This window comes from Camelus dromedarius, chromosome 27 (genome assembly GCF_036321535.1).
Source record: "Camelus dromedarius isolate mCamDro1 chromosome 27, mCamDro1.pat, whole genome shotgun sequence".
Classification (NCBI taxonomy): domain Eukaryota; kingdom Metazoa; phylum Chordata; class Mammalia; order Artiodactyla; family Camelidae; genus Camelus; species Camelus dromedarius.
The window spans coordinates 25,998,214-26,018,372 of NC_087462.1; the positions used below are offsets into that span (position 1 = coordinate 25,998,214).

The window sequence follows — 20,159 nt, forward strand, 5'->3', positions numbered from 1 at the left end:
GACTTCCCCTTGTGATGGTGGATTTCCTGGAGGGGTCTTGGCCTTCCTGGCCCTGCTACCAGCTATCCCCTGCTCTTCCTGTCCCCACCCCCACTCACGTCCCGGCCCCTGGGCAGAGCCCTGTGAGATCTGTGACGAGGACAGCTTTGGTGCTGTGCTCTGGGAGGAGTTCCTGGTCAGAGAGGTGGCCGCAGTCCCATGTCCTCACAGTGCCACAGGTGAGGACTGAGGGCTGGGTGTCGTGGGGGACTCCTGTCCTTGAGATTCTGGTCCAAGGTGCTGTCAGCGCAGGTAACACGGCCAGACCATGCCCAGGCAGTCCGTGCCCTGAAGCCGAGGCTGTACAGGTGGGAGGGGATGGGGGCTCAGGACCACCGTGTCCTGAGCTTTCACCAGGAGCCAGTGCCTGCATGAAGCCCTTTAGTGCAGTGCCCTAGGGAGCCACCCATTGACACGTGGGAAACTGAGGCACAGAGACGTTAACACAGTAGCCGTGGGCGTGCAGGACCACTAAGTGGGAAGTCGGCTGTGGACGCGGTGGTCTTCATCCCCGTGCAGCCCTGTGGAGTGATGGGGGGTGTGGAAAAGGCAGAGAGCGCTCCCAGAAGGGGCTTGGCACATCAGTGCGTTGATGTCCTTTGCCCCTCACATTCGAAGAGTGCACACAGGTTTGGAGTTGTGTTTGCTTTGCAACATTCAGGAAGTGACCCTCCCTGAGCCTCTATTTACTTTCTGTAAAACCCGTGTATTGTGGGTTCCCTGTCCCCCCAGGGCTCCTCCCCCTAGTGGGGGCTGTGTGTTCCCAGGTATGGTTGCAGCCCCCCTGCCGTGTTTTGTTTACAGAACAATACATGTCTGGGTAGCATATTGCAAATCCATGGAAGTAAAGTGAAGAAAACCCAGGTCGTGGGATGGTGTGACTTGTCTGACCTTTTGTCTGCGTGTACGACCACGTTTTCCCTCGTTTTGATTCTGCACCATGCGGTGGAGCAGGTGTCCTATCCTGCCCTGTGGTTTCTGTTGGGTGACAGGGTTGTGGCAGTCGCCTAGGGTCATCGCTTTGTGTGTGTGCAACTGTGCCTGGTTCCCTGGGAGTAAGTTCTGGGTCACAGGCTGTGCCCGTGTTTAAGGCAGTCGACACCTGACGTCGGTCGGCCCCAAGGCTGCCCAGTGCCTGCTGCGGCACACCCAGGCCATCGGGTCCCCTGGCCCCGTGGGTGGAACTGAGCAGGACCTGCCGGGCTATTGGTTTTTGCCAGGGCTCTGGATAGGAAAGGTCTCTGCCCCCACGCAGGTGGGGTCCCTGAAGGTGTGGCTCTTGCCATGTCCCAGGACCTGGTGCAGTGCCCGACCTGAAGCATTTGCTCAGAAATGTTCTGAATGAAAGAAACCTAGGGAGGCCTGTCCCTTGTGCTGGGTCATTTGTAATGTGTCCACGGGCAAGTGTCTGCTTCTGGCGCTAAGGGTTCCACCTGGAGGGGCTTGTGCCTGGGAGCCATGGGTGGGACGCCTGTGCTTGAGGTGGGCACCCACCTGCGAATTGGGAGACAGAGCTGACCCGCCGTCTCCCCAGGTCTCATCCTGTGATGCTGTGAGCTGGACGAGGAGGGAATCGCCTACTGGGAGCCCCCACCTACATCCGCTGTGTCTCTATCGGCTACCCAAACATCCAGATGATGGTCAGGCTGGGACAGGGGTCTCCTACCCAGCCTAGCCCATCTCTCCAGGGTCCTCCTCTGCCCTCTGTACTCTGACATAACCCTGTGTCCCCAGTGGCACACTGTGCGGATGTAAGCCATCCATGGCCATGACTGGGGACTGCAGAGGACTTTCTTGGCATGGGAAGTCCTTGGTACCTGCAAGTGATGGCACCCAACCCTTCGATCTTCCAAGCCCGGGAGCAGCTGGCAAAGGCTCAGTGTGGACGGCTTGGGGAGGCGGTCTCCGAGGTGACCCAGACGCTGGAGTGGCTACCAGGGCATCTAGAACTGGGCTTTAGCTACTGCTCCCCATCCGGGCTCAGAGAGGGGACAGGAGTTGCCCAAGGCCACACAGCAGGGCTTGGGTGCCTGAGCTAGTCCCTTCCCCGCGCTGGGTCTCAGTTCTTCCCCCTCAAACTCTTACTCTGCAAGAAGAGGGTAGGCAGAGTGCTGGGCACAGGTTGGGCCGTGCAGTGATGGTTGGGTGGGGCCCGTAGGGCCGGCAGGTGGCCTGAAAGCTCCCCCTCCCTCCCAGGGCACCACCAACCAGACTGTGGGCACCACCAACCAGACTGTGGGCTGAAACTGACCTGCAAGTTCATCTGCGCTTTGTGTCCTCAGGGCCGTGGGCCTGTGGGAAGGCCGACCTAGCAGTGGAGGGGCGTAGCCTTCAGGTTCTGCGGCCACTGACTCCTCCACTCCGTCCGTCCTGCACGGTCTCCCTGCCCAGGTGAGGGTCTAAGGCGGCAGGGTCCCTCCCAGCTGGATTACCACCCCACCCAGGGAAGTCCACAGTTGGGGATCCAGAGGGGTGTGGTGGTCCCCCCAACACCTGCCAGGTTACCGGCAGGTGGTGTAGCTTTGCAAGAGCACCGCCAAGGACTGGCACAGCAGGGTGAGGCCCCGAGTGATCAGATGGGAAGCAGATGGGGGGGCTCCTGGGGCCCTTGGCCAGTTCCTTGTCAGGCGGTAGCACCAGCCCAGGCGCTGCAGCAGGGGGAACGAGAGGCACAGGGCACCGGGCTGGACTGACCAGACAGCGATTTAGAGTTACAGGGCCCTGCATGGGTGCCCAGAACCAGGTGTCCTCTCAGACACAAGGAAGCAAAGAGACAGGTGGGGGGCTACGTAGTAACAGAGGAGAGTTTGTGCAAAAGCCCCATAATGGGGGCAGCATCCAGAGGCGAGGAAGGTCGGACTTTGCGGTGATAGGGTGGGAGAGAACTTAGTGACCGAGTCCCAGTGTGCCAAATGGGCCTGGTGGTGGCTGGGCCTCCCCCCTAGAGGTTTGGTGTCCATTGGGGTGGGTCTGTATGAGCTGCATGTCGTTGTCACCACCCACCTCTCTCATCCCTGGTTCCACCGGTCCCCAGGCCCGCCTGTGGGCCGGGGGGTGCGTGGGACAAGTCCCTACTGCTGAGCGTGGTGCAGTGACGGAGGTGTGTCAGGGAGGTCAGGGAGGCTCCCACACTGGCTGACCCTAGAGGAGGATGTGTTTTTCTGTCGGAGAAGAGGAGGAAGGTCTTTAGGCAGAAACACACTTTGAGGAAAGGTGTGGAAGTTAGAGGGTACAGGAGGAACGTGAGGCCAGGACAAGTAGGCGACCTCGGAGAGGAGGATGGATGGGTGCCGGAGGGGAGGCTGCAAGGGGCGTGGGGCCAGTTTGTAGGGCTGCGTGTCAGCAACCATGGAAGTTGTCCGGGAGGGATGTGACCATCATCCGTGCATCCTCCATCCACCTGTCCATCTGTCCACCTGCTCAAGTATCCACCCACCCACCTTGTATCCATCCTCTCCCTTGGCTATCCACCCACCTACCTGTCCACCCATTCACTCACTCATCCACCCATCCAGCCCCCCAGTCCATCAATCCATCCACCCACCCATCCGCATACCCAAATATCCTCCCATCCATCCATCTGGTCTTCAGTGATTACTGACCCCTGACAAGGTACTGCTCTAGGAGGACTGCCTTGTCGGTGGTCAGTAATCACTCAAGACCTCAGCCTCCTTTGATCCCCAGTGAGGAGGGACAGGAAAGTGGGAACGTATGGATCCCTGTGAAACTGTCAGGTCATGGCACAGGCCAGGAAGTGGAGCCAGTGTACCGAGTGGCAGGTGGGGTGAGGTGCCTTTCAGGGCAGGTTCATGGAAGCCTCTCTGGGGTGGTGCTTGAGCAGAGGCCTGACAGCACTGCACGTGGCTGTCTGGGGACAAGCATTTTGGCAGAAGGAACAGGCAGTGCAAAGACCCTGTGGTGGGAGTGTCCAGGGCCATATAGCAGAGTCCACTGCCCGTTCCAACTCTGGGTCTGCGGTTGTGAAGATGGGCTGGGGCAGAGGCCTGGGCTGGGGGAGAGCAGGGGCGGACCCCATAGCCTTGGGAAACTGGCTCTCTGGCTTTGGTTGCTGCCAACTGCTTTTCTCTGGGTTTTGCACATGGTGCAAGCTCTTTGTTCAAAGTGGAGTATCAAAAAAGGTTGAAAAAAGAAAAAGGAAGAAAGAGGGCCCACGTGCTTGTAGGGCCCAGGCTGGCCATCGTGGGAGGTTACACTGCGACTGCAGGTCCGTTTAATCTGGCCCCTGATGTCAGCACAAGCCCCTCCCCACAGGCCAGAAACCCTCCCCACTGGCTGTTGGAAGGCTGCCTGCAGTGCCCTGGGGGTGCCCATTCACCCAGTGGCCCAGCACCCTCGCTAAGACAGCTCTGCTCACATTTCTGATCGTTCCCTAGGCATTGAGTCCGCTGAACAGTTTCAAGATCTTGGTGGTAAATTTCTTTCCAGAGATGTGGACCCAGCCCCTTGGCCCCCAGGGCAGCAGGCTGTGAGCAGTCTGGCCAGCCCAGTGAGTGTGAAGTTCGCAGTCCCCAGGGCTGTGTGACCTGGGGCAGATACCACCCTCCCATCCTCGGGACCAGAGTCAGCCTGCTTGCAGGTGGGGGCAGAGAGGTGATGGGGAGTGGGCTGCAGCCAGGTCCCTGGGGTGCTTAGCACTGGCCATGGCCTCCACCTCAGGTGTGGGGGGCCCACCCACTGCCCACCGCAGGTCACCTCTGAGTGGATGACACTGTTAGGGTCTCTGTGCCTGGGCCCAGGGCTCTGAGGCCAGCGGGAAGGTGCCCCAGAACACATTTTGCCCACAAGCTCCCTGTTCAGTCCTGGGCACGGCCCTAGGAGCCTGGCTAACTATGTCTGTTACATCGGGGGAAGCCGAGGCTTAGGAAGGACCGTGGTCCAGCTCAGGATGAGGAGTGCGGTATCTGATCCAGAACTGGACAGCCTGGGGCCAAAGGCCAGGGCTGGGCAGGGGAGGGTGGGGTCTGTCGCTGCCCCTCCCCCAGTCTTCCCCCTTTGCTCTGGTCTTTGCTGGACGGAATCTCCTTCCATGCCCAAGTAGCCACTCCTCACATAAACGGGCTCAGAGGAATCAAGTGTTTCCTAAAGTGGGGACCAGGGACAGGACCCCAGGTCTGCTTCCACCAGTGAGTCCAGAGATTGGGTCTGTGCTGTCATGGGCCTGTGTTTGTGTGTTTGGGTGAGAAAAGTTCTCATGTGTCTCCAGAAGTTTGTGTGTTTGGGGGGCCGCTGGGGGCTGAGCGCCATCAGTGATGTGACCGTCATCTGAGTAGTACTTGATGTTTTGATCCATAGACTCTGTCCCTGATCACTGATGGAGCCTAGATTCCGGACTCAGATTGAGTCCTGGTCACTGGTCACACTCTGAGTCTTGATCCTGGTTACACATTGAGCCCTGATCCCGTGTCTCATCTGCAGTCACTTGTGTGCGTTCGTGTGTAATTATGCACGTGTTATGTGCTTGGAGGGCCGCCCCCTCTTCCAGCCACGTGCAACTGTCAGCCATGTGACATGCTCGTCTTGGAACATCTGAGTCAGAGGTTTCCACCCACAGCAGAAAACCCCTGCCTGTCTCACCCCCAGTTGTACACACACACTTGCACACACGGGCTCAACATGTACACATGAGGTGACTTCTCCCAACAGGGCTCACGTCCCCATTCCCCCAACACCCCTTCACCAGGCTGGCCGATGGTAGTGAGGTCCTTGGGAGCAGGGCCATTAGGAAGGGAAAGGGGATGTTTGCAGAATTCCCAGATGTTTGGGTGGGTGGGTGGAGGACGGGCCCAGGAGAATGGACTGGTGCCGGGGTTAAGGAAGGCCAGGAGCACATCCAGGGAGTTCACTTCCTGTGGTTCTGATCGGACAGCTCGCTGGGTCTTTCACTCATGGCGGCTGCATGTGATGTGCAGTTCCCATTTTAAAAGTGAATAACCCAGAGTTACATAGAGCACAAAAGTGAGAGCTGGCAAGATCCTTCGAAATCACCTGCTGTGCAATCACTTGAAAACAGTGGAGGTGAGGCGCAGCATAGGGACGTCATACAGGCCAGGCCTGGGGCAGACACCCTCCATGGCCCTCCTCCTGCTATGCCAGCGTTTCAGGAGGTGTTCTGCCTGACGCTAATCCCACGTGGGCTCCAGGAAGGGTAGAGTTCATACCCACCGTGTCTTGTTCTCCTGGGTTCACATGCACGGCAACCATAAAAGGTCTCAGAAGTCCTTTAAGTGGCTCCTGTTCCGTTGGGTTGGGGTTTCCCTAATTAGTGGGCACTTGGCACCCTCACTGAGCTGGCAGAGCAGACACTGGGACTGGCTGGTGGAGGGTGTGACCTTCCCGCACAGTCTGTTGGGTCCTATCTCAAAACCTGACTCACTCCAGGCACCTTTAGGCCGGCCTGGCTTAGGAGACTGGGGCACGTAGTGCCATCGACAGGCCCAGGGTGGCCCCATGGATCATGCCAGTCTGTGCTCTCTCCCTGCCTGGGCAGACCCCAGCCCTGCTGCTGTCCTGGGGGACACTCAGGACCCAGGCCTAGCCCCCTCCCTGGGGTCCTCACCCAAGTGCATGTCCTGGGCCCCTTAACAGCCTTGCCCCATCCCTGTCCCTGGTTTCCTTGGAGAGGGCAGTGAAGAGGCAGGCCAAGGGGGGCAAGAGGAAGGGTGTCCAAGCTCACTGTCAGAGCCAGCCAGTTCCCAGCCCGACTTCTCCCATGCTGGCTAAAGGGTACTGTTGGCGGCTGCTGGGCCAGTGGTTTCCCTGGTGTCTAGGGGGCTGGGCGGGGTCCTGTGTGGTGGGACCATCACAGACACGTGCGTGAGGGTAGGGATACACTGCTGTGGCAGGGGCAGGGGGCATCTGGGTGTGGGGAGCATTCCCGGGTGGAGTTTAGGGCACAGGAGTCTCCTGCAGGGCTGCGTCTGGTCCCTGTGTTTTCCGACCCCTGCGGGCCCCGTGTGTGTCAGTGGTAGGGGCATGCAGTTCTATGAGTGGGGTGTTCCCAAGTGACTTGAGTGTCAGGGGTGAGGCCTGACAGGGTAAGCAGCGAGTGTGGACAGCCTTGAGCTCACAGGATCTGCTGGACAGTCTGGGGAACAGCGCAGGGTAGCTCTGGGAGGATGCCTGCACTGGTGGAGGGTGCGCAGGGCAGCTGCAGGGCGCTGGGAGTGGTAATGGTGGCGGTGTGTGATGGTGATGAGGTCATCATACTGGTGGCGCTGGTGCTGATGGTGGTTTCAGTGAGGACCATGAGGGTGGACGCTGTGGTGACAGTTAAGGTGGCGTTGGGGGTTGCCTCAGCAATTCGGGGGAAATTGTTACCGAGTTCAAACTCGTTCTGCTCGCTGCACAACAGGCCAGTAAATCGGGAGACGAGTTGTTGGGGTAAGGGATAGTGACTTTATTTGGAAAGCCAGGAGACCGAGAGGATGGCAGACCAATGTCTTGGAGAACCATCCTGCTCCAGTCAGAATACAGGCTCCTGTTACAAAAACAAAAGAGAGAGAGAGTGGGTGGGGTTCGTTGTTGCAAACTTCCTGCTGTAGGAATGCTTTGTTCTTGCAGCTGTCCATGTGGGTCAGGCCCTGGTGTTCCTGTAAACCTCCAACAAAGCAAAGGTTATTCTGTTTTGCAATTTGCCATCTCTGCAGAAGTGCAGAAGTGCTGACATCCTTCGAGGTCAGAGCCCTGAGAGTAGGCTCTCCTGTCTATTTCAGGCTAAAGGCAACATTGTTTCCCAAAAGGTGCAGAGCTGGCAAGACTGAGCCTGGAAAACAGGGCCCGGCCCAGTGGTTAAAACTAAAAGAGCAGATCCAATGTGGAGGCAGATTTGTTCTCTGTTACACTATGAAGCCCCCCTCCTCATGGGAACTAGGACACACCCGGGGCAATTAATGAGGCGGAGTAGGTGAGGGGGCTGGGTGGGAGGGAAGAGGGGAGCGCTCATGGGGCCACGTAGTCTGGGAAGGTGGAGGAGACAGAGCTGGGCTGGTGAAGGTGAGGAGGTTTGGGATCTACTGGCGCCCATGCAGGTGCCCAGCACCCAGCATGAAGCCTGAGCAGGCCGGCCAGGGATGCACTTGCTGAGTGAGTGACCTATCGGCTTGAGGTCCAGCTGCGCCAGTGGTTGGAGCGTGATGGGTTGTGGGTGTCGAGGGGCTGGCCCCACAGCTGGCATGAGTAGGTGGCAGGCTGGACAGAGCTGGGCCAGAGGTGCACCAGGTGAAGGTTTGAGTGAGGGACAAAGGGCTCAGGCAGGGGTGCAGGCCTCTGAGCTGGGCAGAGTCAGCAGGTGCCCTGGGGTTGTGGGACCCTGGCACCCACAGTGCAGACCACTTTGGAGGGCTGGGGAGCTTAGGGGCCCCCCTTCTGCTGGGTTCCTGTTCTGCCTGGCAGGCTGCCTTGGCTCTGTGGCCCTGCCCTGGTGGGTGGGGTGGGGTGGGTCAGGTGAAGAGCCACTAGACCCTGAGGATGGCTAGGTTTCCACCCTTGGGACAGGCCAGCGGCTGGAAGCTCTGACTCAGAGCATGGCCGGCACCACGTGGGAGCCAGGAGATCGGTCATAGACCCGTGGTTGCTAAGTGAGCCTTAGACATTGTCAGTGCCTGGAGAGCCTGCCCCCCATGGGCAGGAACACGCCTGAGGGTGCATGGCTTTCACCCAGCAGCTTACTTAGCAAGACCGAAGTCAGTCACCTCTCCACCCCCCAGGATCCTCTCGGGTCGCAAGCATTGCCCCTAGACCGTCCAACAGAGAGGACATGGCACTGATCTGGGGAAGCAGACATTGGCCTGCCCGCGGACGGGGGTTCTCACAGGCTAGTGGTCAGATGGGAGCTGGGCACAAAGTGGGAGGTTGAGGAGGCTGCCAGGAGATGGCAGGGCCTCAGGAGAGCCCTGAAGGATGAAGCTGAGTCAGCCAGGGGACAGGAGGGGATACGGTCAGAGGGAACGGCCAAGATAAAGACCTGGAGTCAGGAGAGGGCACCTGTGTTCTGAGCCCCGAGCAGCTCCATCCCAGCTGGTGTGTGTGGGCAGGGCCGCCAGGACTGCGGGGGGACTTGAGAGCCCTGATGAGCTCCTGCTGCTGCGGGAGGTGGGCCCCAGGCAGGGAGCCCCAGCCCAGCAGCCGGGCAGGACCTGTTGGAGGAGCCAGTTGCACTGCTCAGGAATTCACGGCTCATCCAGGTGGGTTCCCTGGAGGAGGCAACGCAGCAGAAGCCTTGGTCTGTGGCTTGGAAGTCGATAGGCAGAGGTGGGAGGTTGGCACTCTGGACGTGTGAAGCGTGATTTAGCAGCACTTGTACCTGGCATGGGTGGTTTCGGGAGCCCAAAGGCCCAGCTGAGGCGTTTAGAGGGGCTCCTAGAAGCCCCTGTCTATAGAGACACCTTGCCCACTCCCTGTTCCGTCACTGGGGCTAGCTGCGCCCATCCTGGCTTCTTTGTGCTGTGTGGGAGGACAGATATGAGTCCTTCCCACTCCAGTGTGAATTAGCCCATCAAACCCCGGGGGGACCCTGATGCCCACAGTCCTATAGTAACACCTGCTTTGCGGGCCTGCGCGAGACATCCTGAATGCCGAGAAGGCCCAGGCTCAGTGGGCGGGCAGATAGGCTGCACCCTCCACGCACAGTCTGTGTTACTGTCGCCTGATCTCCCATGAGCGTGCCGGGCCCTGTGCTGAGCCCTGTATCCCTGTTGTCTCCCTGAACAGCACGCGGGGTGAAGATGTGTGCCTACTTCACAGGGGAGGCAGCTCAGCCCTGAGTGGCCCGCAGTAGCCTTGGCTGTCCAGCTCCCCCTCATGGGGCTGGGCTGGACCAGCAGGGAGCTTTGCAGGGAGCAGGACGGCAGGGGAGCTGCAGGCTGAGCCTCCTCCCAGGCTCTGACACACCGGGGCCCCAGGAGAGGTCCCCTGGGGGGGCGTTCTGAGCTGGGTAGGGGCCAGGCTACTGCCCTCTGGTAGCTGGTGACAGGAGCCAGGCTGCTTTCTCTTAGTGACCACCTGAGGAGACACCAGGATAAGGCTGTGGGCCCGCATAGGGGCTGAAGTCGGAGTGAGGCGGGTCTCCGAGGGCGGGGTTGCAGGGAGCTGGGGTTCCCTGTCTGAGTGTGGCTGGATGGGTGTACTCAAGGGGGGAAGTGGGGAGGGTCAGGGAAGTTGGGCCAGTTGCTTGGGCCTGTCGGGTCCCTGAGGGCAGCATGACCTTTCCTCTGAGTGAGGAGGGAGCAGCAGGAAAGTTTTGAGCAGAGCATGTGTCCTGTCATATTTCAGATGATGGCACTCTGCTGGGTACAGGCAGAGGCAGGCAGGGCGGAGGCTGGCAGTGGGTCCCACCAGGGTGGTGGCCATGGAATGGAAAATAGCAGTGAGAGTCTCAGTGCATTTTGACATGAAGGCTGGTTGCTGATGGGCGTGTGGGTATGATTGGGGGGGGGGTCCTGGAGGTTGCCGCCAGGTTGCAGGGGCAGAGAAGGGCCATGCTGCCCGGCCATAGGGCCTCACTTGTCCCTGCATAGCAAGTCTTAGCTGGGCACTCTGCCCCTACTGGGGTGCAGGCAGCGTGGTGAGCAAGCCAGATTCTGTTACCGCCCTCCCAGAGGATGATGCCAGCAGGAAAATAGGGCCATCACGTGGTGGGAGGACCCGTAGGTGGTATGCAGCTGACGGGTGTGCAGGCCTTGGACAGCCACCGGAGGGGCAGCTTACCATGGTAGTGACTGGCCTAACACGCTGTGGAGGACAACTTGGCATCGGGGGGACGTGGGATCGGGAGGCCGGCTGTCCACGGAGTGAGGTGGGTGGATGAGGGTGGCGTGGGGGTGGAAGGAGGTTGCTGGCTGTATTCTTGACTGACCAAGGGATCCGAGGGCTGGGGAGCGGCAGAGGAAACTCAGGTCCCAGCTCAGGGTCAGGCCCTGGGGTGCTGACTGAGGGCAGAAGAGGAGCTCAGAAGCGGAGCGAAAGGGACAGGTGGTTGTCCCTGGGGTTTGGTGACATGGGGGCTTTGGCCAGAGTGGGGTGGGAGGAGCCTGTAGTGAGGACCTGGTGGCCTGCAGAGGAGTGGGCAGTGGCTGGGCCTTCCTGGTAGACCCTGGTCTGATGAGGGAGGCACAGCCTCTTCTCTGGGAGCTCTGATTTGAGGGGCCTGGGGCCCCCTACAACCCCCCCTTCACCTCAGGCAGGGAGGAGCTCCAAGCTCCTGGTGCTGGGAGGGGCCCCTGCCCCAGCTCCTTCTGTCACCCTGGACCTGGGGAGTGGGGAGGAGCAGATGTCACTGACCTAGATTCCTCAGGTTTGAGCCCAGGAGTGGGGGCCTGGATCCGTGACCCAGGTATTCCAAGTTTCTGAAGTTCAGACAAGAGGCAGCAAATGGTCTCCCACATGTGGGAGCGGTCACTGTGTGCTCGAGGAAGGAAGGACCTGCTTGTGTTGCAGAGATGGTAATAGGTGTCCTCTGCAGCAGGAAGGATTTCAGTCAGACATGGGGAAGAACTTCCAGATGTTGTGGGTATATGAGGATGTGTCCTAGAGGTGTAACTGAAAGAAGGAGGGCCAAGGATCCCCTGACGTTTGCCAGGTCAGGGTGTGCCTAAGATGCAAGTGAGGGTCCTCCAGTCAGAGACCACAACCCACATGTCCTGCTTGGGGCCAGTCCTTGGCTGATGCCCAGGGCAGCCTGAAAAGCTCTGCAAATGGCCTGGGAGACCTCCGTTGATCGGGCTTCGCCCTCGTGTTGAATGGGCCTTAGGGAGGGCCCCCTCCATCTGGTCTGGGTGTTAGACCATCCTTGAGGGTTCGTTTCAGGTCTGTGATTCCCAGTCCTGATTTCACTGCTCAAATGTTGTAGGCTTTGGCGATGTGGAGAGGATGTGAGATGGTGAGACAAATAAAAACTGGAATCCTGGCCCTCCTACTGTCTTGCTGTGTGGCGTCCGGCAATCCTCCCACCTCTCTGAGCCTCAGTTTTCTTTACAGAGCTGAGCTGTGGATTATTTGTAAGATTAAATGATAAAATGCATGGGAAGCTGGTAATACAGAGATGGGGAAAGTGGCAAGGAGAAGCTTGCTGTCCCTCTGCTGGAGGTCAGGAGCCCGTGCATGCTCCCTTGATTGTCGCCACCAGAGACTGCGGAGCCAGGGGACACTTGATGGGGGAGAGGCCGAGGCCAGAGAGCCTGCGTTGCCATCCTGCAAGTTTTGAGTGAGTCCAGCAGCTGCCCGCCTCCTGGCTGCCAGCCCGAACAGCTGGTTCTCTGGAGGGGCCAGGGCTGCAGGCTGCGGGACCACGGGAGACAGCGGTGCAGACCCAGCCCCTCAGAGGGCAGGGATGCCACAACCCTAGGGGACCAGAGCTCCTGGGGACCCCCATTTGTGGGGACCACAGCCCATAGGGGGAAGGGTGGTGTCCTGCAGTTAGGTGCAGGCAGGATGGAAACCCAGGGCATCCACCCCGAGCCTGGGACGTGGTCAACAGGTGCAAGTGCAAGGTCACTTCTGTGCTGCCCTGGGCCCGGGCCAGGAGCGGTCCTTGCTGGGGTCGGCCATACAAACATCTAAATGAGAGTGAAGGTCGGGGGAGGACGGCGCCTTCTCCACTGCTGGGCGGGGAACAGTGTTCGTGTCTGGGACGTGCCTTAGTGCGGGTGGGGAAGGGGCACCTGTGAGAAGGCATCACTGCTGCCCCCACCTGCTCCCTTCACAACTGCTAACGCCCAGGATGATGTCAGCCACGTGCAGGCACTTGCCTCCCTAAGGACTCGGAGCTGAATGTCCCCTAAGCATAGGGTGGACTGTGGCCTGATAGCAGGGGACTAGGTCGAATGTGACAGCAGTGTGGCCAGGAGGGGTGTTCCCAGGAGTGGCGGTGCCGGCCCTGTGTGGCTTGCAGCTCAGCGTCTCCTGACACATAACCTTTGCCATCGCACTCCTGGGGCCTGTCCTACCACCTGCAGGTCACCCCTCTGCAAGGACCTGCTCCCCGGCCCTGTGCCCAGCGTCTGTCAGCCCCAGCTCTTACATGGTTTGGAAATGTGTGTTACTCAGTTGCCCTTGTCCCAGTGGCCTCCGTGAAGGATCCCAGGCACCATTTGTTGGGTGGGTGAGCTAGTGGCAGGTGCGGGGCAGACCAGACTCAGGGTGCTGTGATTGTGTGAGAGGTAACGGGGCTGGGAGTCGGGACTGTGGTATCAAGCGGGTAGGGCAGGGGGTTGGCAGGGAGTGAGGGGCCTCGGAAAGCAAGGGCAGCAGACCTCGAAGGAGTCTGCACATCCTCTGCTCCCATTTCCACTGAACTCACCCCGCCCACATTGCTGACCCTCCACCTTTACGGGGGGCCAATCCTGCCTGATGAAGGGGCACCTTCCCGGGGGCACCCAGTTCCCCACCTCACCTTCCCCTGGGGTCTCCTGGGCTGGGTGCCATAAGCCTGGGGAGCCCCAGGGCCCCACTGCTGAGTCTGTTTAGGGGATGTCGACTAAAATAAAACCACACAACGTGAGAGTTTTGGGCTAAGTTTTATTGGGGGCAAAAAGAGGACTAGAGCCCAGGAGACAGCGTCCCAGAGAGCTGTGAGAAGCTGTTCTGAGGAGGCAGGGGAGAGCTCAGTGTTACATGTGGTTTCAGTGAAGAGGTTGTGTGCGCGGTCAAGCACACACCTAGGCAGAGGCTAGTTGCAGGTCAGGGGGAGCGGTTGTCACCGTTGATGAATTCAGTGTTTTTCCAGAGGCAGAGGCTAGGTGCAGGTCAGGGGGAGCGGTTGTCACCGTTGATGAATTCAGTGTTTTTCCAGATTGGAGGAGACACAAGAATTTGGGCTCCTAATATCTCCTGAAAATATCTTAACTGTCTGAAGGCCTGGTCCACCAGTTTTCCCAGAGCAGAGCGCCTCATTCTTGAACTCCTTTCAGGTGTGTTGGAGGTCAGAGGCTGCAGTGGCTCACACTTTGATCCAAGCAGAGTTAGATGGCAGGTGACAACGTGATCCAGTCCTTGTAGAGGCAGATGACAAGTGCTAGTGTTTAGTTAGCATGACGCTTTGTCCATCAGCAAGCTTGGGGCTGCCCCTCCCAAATCCCCCCAGAATCTGGCCCCCTTGCCCTTCCCCACTCTCCCCAAGGCAGCCAGGTGTACAGGCAGGTGAGGCCTCAGCTCCTCTGAAGCGCTCACAGGTGCCGTTCCAGCAGAGGAAGCCTCGGCGTCCGCTGCCAGTGTCCGTGCCTCCAACACGGAAAAGCCTGGGGGACCTGGCCTGGAGACCTGTGCCTTCCGTGTGCCCGTTGCAGTGAGAAGCCTTGTCCTGATGGCTGCAAGAATGGTCTCTCACTCCTCAAATGTCTGTTCCCAAGTCCCCAGGCTCTGCCCTGTCACTGCTTGAACCCTGAGTTGACTCCTTTGTTCCCCAGAGTGACGCCAGCTGCCCCCAGCCTGCACAGGCCCTCCCCCTGCCCTGGGGCAGGTCCAACTGCAGTCACGCTACACCCCACTGAGCTCAGTGGCTTTGATTGAAGGAATGAGCAGGCGAGGGAACAGCAGGTGTGGAGGGGGTGGCGCCGGGGTGGGTGGTGAGCACCCTGGTTGCTTATCCCCCCCCCCCACCGGAGGCTGACCGCCGGGCCTGGCTGGATGGGGGTAGTGCCGACGCCTCCCATCGTCCCCCCTCCCCTCAACTAGTCTTACTCCTTTACGTTTTGGAAAAGCTCCCATTCTCACAAAGTCGTTTCTTTTTCCATCTTAGGGAATTATATCTCTCTTGTGACAGTTTTGTTTGCTAGTGTTTCTTTCACGTGACAAAGGAGTGGTTTTATTCTTTGGAAAGGCTAAGCCAACTGAATGAATACTGACATTTAGGTCTAGGGCCGAAGAGAAATCAGTTTCTTCCCGGCACCAGTTATGCTGTTGGCATGAAAAGCATAAAAGTGAAAAACAGTCACCATTCATTACAGATCTTTAGACTCCGTAGTGGCTCATTTGGCCAGAATAGAGGGAGTTACAGAGAAATAGGAAAGACACATCACCTAATGTTTTCTGGAAAAAGACGGCTTTTTGTACAACTACATAATCTATCCCCCCAAAATCTTACATGTTGCTTTTATGGAATAAAAAGTTGAGTGTGTACACATATATATACTTATGTATAATATATATTTTATAACATATAAATACATGTATTAAATGGAATATATATATATATATACCTATATTTATATATACCATTCAGTATATCACAGTAATTAATGACCATGGAGAAAATTAGTTTTCTCACATAAAGATAGCCTATCAATAGCTTTCTTTCTGGAATACAATTTTGAAAATGTTTAACCTTAATTAGACCACTAAGTGCAGGTTGACGGGTGATTGCACAGATCTTAGGAGCAGTGATAAAGACCACTATCAGAAAGTGTAATTGCCTTAACTTCAGTCTAAATGAGACAGTTTGGTCCTTTTACGGTTTATCAGTTTTGTAACATCTTCCATAAAGTTAGTAAATTGACTTTTTCAAGGATGTATTGTGCTTGAGTATCCTGAGGGTGAATATTACCTATTTTCCCATGGCAAGAATATCCTGTAGGAGTTGCATTGGACAAATTAGCTGAACTTCAGCTTTTCTTTACCTACTGTGCTTTCTGTCTCCTTTTCAGATTTGAGGGGCTTTTGCATGTCTTTCTTGGCTCAACAAGTGACAGGTGTATTGTCCAGCCATGTTTTTGTCCCTTTAATTATGGAATCTTGCTATTTAAAAGAAATCTCACACACACGCATACAATTCTTCCCAAATACGTCACACCAATACCAAATTTTTTACATGATAAATAGAGATAGTACGTCCTGGGACTTGTGAACAGTGAACACTGTGACGTGCTCTCTAACAAACTAACTTAGTCAAACTGATGTCTTGCTGCCGCCCACTGAAGTCCTGTGGGCTGTGTTCTGCCTCTTTCGCTTTAAAATTTGCAGTCATTCCCAATGTATGTAAAGTTTCTACTCTGAGAAAAGTGCACATGTTCCTTCATTTTTAGGGGTAGACATTTAGCCAGCCACTGAAAGTAACATAAAAGTAAGGCAAAATACAATCATTCAACACCGGAATTTGGATTTGTTGAATGATGTGTAAACATATTGGCATCATTCCTGCCGTGACAAAGCACCACAGAAGCCAGCTTGTAAGTGGGTGACATGCTCGTGTGTTATCAGAGAACAGCTGGTTGGAGCTGGAATGGTCCGGGGCAGCTCTGTGACATTTCTGGGAGAGTAGAACCCAAATGGCCACCTCGTTTGTGGGCGTGTAGAGACCACGGGGAGTTGAGAATTACACTTAGCAACAAGAATGTATCTTGTTCAGGACAGTGAAGAGTGTGACGTAGCTGAAGGAAAGGAGCTACACAGGGAAACAGTGGCGACTGATGACTAGGGCAGGTTGCGTTGCGGAGGCTCTTAAAAAAGAAATGTCTCTGAAAGCCAAATCTAAAGATCCATTGAAACTCAGTGAAGGATTTTGAGTAGGTGAGTGAACGGGTAAAATTAAGACTTAAGATAAGTTGAGAGCAGTGCTTACTAAGACGTCTTCCCAGGATCGTAGATCACCAATTTCTCCAAAAGGCTCTCCCAGGTCAAATCAATGGGAAAATACTGGGCATCTTTACATGTTAATGGGCATTTTGATGTCCCAAAGGAAAAGACAGCATTTCCCAAACCTATTTGAGCATGAAACACTGTCTAGGAAAACAGTGCAGGGACCACGTATTCCATATACTTGTGCCTTTGTGTCTACGAACTGATTTATGTAAGATGGGTACTGGTGTATAATTTTAAAGAACTCACTTGATTTACAACTTAATTCGTTGTTCCCAAATTCGTAGCAATGCAAGACAAGACCTCTCCGTTTTCTCCATGAGTGTGTCTGTGCTTTGGAGTCTTCTACTGCCAAGGAGTTAGGAGGTGGTGGGATGTGGAATGACGCTTACCTGGCCCTCTGTGTCGCCTGCGTACACTGGGCACCCGCTGAGCTGTCCTGGTTGCTGTCTGGTCCTGGGGAGCCGGCCTGCGCAAGTGTTGCTGAGACCTGGCTCATCACATCCAGTGATGTTATTCCTTCCCTTCCATTCTGAGACTGATGGGAACCATTTCCCTGATCTGTTCCATGTTGAGGTGCAGGAAGTTCTGTGTGGCTCTACCAGGCTAGGTCTCAGAGATGCGAGTTAGCTGTTCTGTGAGGGCTTCCTGATTCCTCTTGTTTTCTATGCAGGAAATGGTGCCCATGTCCTGTACACCTCATTGCTCTGGGCTTTCCCCATGAGATTCCCACCTAAATCTTTCTGCCATGAATTGTTCTTGTTTCCTACAAAACTGAGTGTTTAAAACTCATAGGCAATAAACAGCTCTGTTATTTCTCATATTCTTCTGTAACTTCTGTTCTCTAAGGAATGATCTGTCTCTTAAAACAGGGAGTAAGATAGAGGCAAGAAATATGTGGGGCGAAAAAAATCAATGATTATTTCAAAGATACTCCCTACCAAACTTCTCAATACCGTGTGTCGCAGAGCCGTTCACTGAGCTGTTGTGTCCGTTCGGCCCCAACCAGGTTATAGAGATGCTGCCAGGCGTGGAATGCTGCCGCCTAGAAGAAACCATTCAGGTAAGACCAATGGTGTACAGGAGGCAAGAGTCAACTTCCCTTAATCATTCACCATTGTATAAATGAGCAAAGGGAGACTCATATTAAATTACCTGCTTAAGTTTATACCTGGTAAGTGCTAGCACCTGAGATTAAACCCAGTCTGACTCCATGGTGCATGGTCTCCATTGCTGTGATAAATTTCTCCTCATCCGTGTTTTTAGTTTGCTGTTTTTCCACATCCTTGCGTGTTCCTAATATTTAGACGTCTTAAGTCTTTTTTTATTTATGGAACGCGACACGTAGCCTTGTTGTTTTAGGCTTCTTAATTTCTGCCAGTTCTGATGGCTCTCACTGATCACTCGTGACACTGCATCTCTTTCCATGTGTTTAATGACACGTTGGGTTTTCTTTTCCCTGAACTATCTGTTCACATCATTGGCCTGTTTCCCTAGTGAGGATTTGCCCTTTGTACTGATTTCTCGAAGTTCTTGTTATTTCTGGGTTTCTAATGCTAAGTGCTCTTTTATGTTGGAGATGCCTCTTTCCATGCTATTATGGCGTATTTTTTAAATTTGTTTTCAGTGATTTCCATTTTAATTTATCAGTATTTTCCTTTAACGTTAAAGTTTTGTGTGTGTGACTTTTATTTCCATTGCTACTTTAATGGCATAAAGGATATCCTTGTATATGAGTTTTATAGTTTGGCTTCTTACATTTTATCTGGAATTTATTTTTGTAAACAGACCAAGAGAGGGATTTATATATTTTTCCCATGTGGATGACTGATCTTCCACGTGCCAGTTTATTGTCCGTCCTTCCCTTATTTTTACTGCCACGCACCAAACTCCCAAATATACGTAGATGTTTCTGTGGATTCTGTTCTGGTTTTTTTTGGTCGTTTTTCTTTCCTTATACTAATACCGCAGATTTTAATGAAAACAGCTTTAGAGTAAGATTTATGAGTTGAAAGAATATTCTTCCCTCGTCATTCTTTTTCTTTAAAACCCTTTGGCTGTTCTTGACCTCTTACTAATTCATATCAATTTAGGAATCACATCGTCACATACCTTTATAAATAATACATTTTCTAGGATTTTGATGAAGAAATGCATTGAGTTTATAGATTCATTCCAGGAGAATTGACATTTTATGGTATTGTTTTCACATCCAGGACCATGATTGCCTTTTAAAAACGCCCTTTGTGCACTTTGGTGAGGCTTTGTCACTTTATGTTTTACTTGTCTCTTGCATATTTTCTTAAATTTGTTCCCAGATACTTACACTTCTTGTTAACATTCTAAAGGACATTTGTTGAAATGACATTTTTTACTGATTACTGTTGGTGCATGTTACTAAGTTTAGCATGTTGTTTTATATCTAGCAACGAGGCTGAAGTATTTTTTCATTCAAATAGTGTCTAGATTTTTATTATAACCATAATATTTTGTGTGAGAACCATGGTAGTTTTTCCCTTTCCAGTCTTACGCTTTTTTCAGTCTCCTGGCAGAGGTCTAGGAGCTCTGGGGTTTTATTGAAAAGACGCAATGACAGTGTGCACTGTCGTTCCTGATTTAAAAGTGAATGTGTCTTAACGTTTTATGTTAAATATGGTTTTTATTGTAGGATTTTGATAGTATTTTTTAATTAAATTAAAGAAGTTCCATTCCCAGTTTGAGTTAGAGTGTTTCATATTGTTTTTATTTTTGTCGAGAACGGGTGCTGTGCTGCATTTTATCAAGTGATTTTTTTCTCTATTTATTGAGATGATCACATCTTTTCCTTCTTTGATCTGTTAACCTGTTCGTGTGTTATTTGTGCTTCTCTTTTTCCTTAGTAAGAAAGTATTATTCTACTTTGTTAGTCTTTCCAAAGACTGATTGGGGATTTTTTAAAACCTCTGTTGTTTCTCTGTTGATTCTGTGGCATTCTTTTCTGTAGTTATTTTCTTTGTTTTATCGTGGCTTAATTGGTATTTCTCCTTTACTCCCTAGAAACTTAGTTTACGAATTTTTATTGCGATCCCATAGGCTAATGTGTAGTGGCTTCATTGTCATTTTGTTCTAAATATTTTGTGTGTAGTTACACTTGTCAGTTTCTGGTGTATATTATTATTGTTTATATATTCATGTTACCTTTTCTGTAGTGGGTACACATAATTCAGGTGCACAAACAACTTTTAAAGTGGAAAAAAAATGAATGACCTTGATTCAGTTAGAGTCCCAAATGGGCCGCTCCAAGACTAGAAAGTCAAATATTTGCATATTATACTGTAAAATAGCATACTTCTAGGGTTTGAATTCATTTTTTATTATACAGGGATTTTTTTTTTCCAGTATTAATAAAATCTTCTGACTCCGTGAACAAGATTTGTGAAGGTTTGTCATTTCCTTTTTCCTAGATTACTCAGAAGTATCAGCTTCATGAAGTCACTGCCTAACTATTTGAAAAGAAAGCAGATATTCTTGGTGCCTTTTTAATAATGCTAGAG

The 20,159-nt window shown here is 53.7% G+C and overlaps 1 protein-coding gene across 1 annotated transcript in view; it reads left to right on the forward strand.

Annotated features, from left to right (window-relative positions):
* Positions 1–20,159, forward strand: part of LOC116151640 (adhesion G protein-coupled receptor B1-like) — a 28,643-nt gene extending 8,484 nt beyond the window's left edge. Inside the window, exon 2 of the mRNA XM_064480198.1 lies at positions 20,070–20,159. The gene's annotated coding sequence lies outside the window, so the exon portion shown is untranslated. The remainder of the gene's footprint in view (positions 1–20,069) is intronic.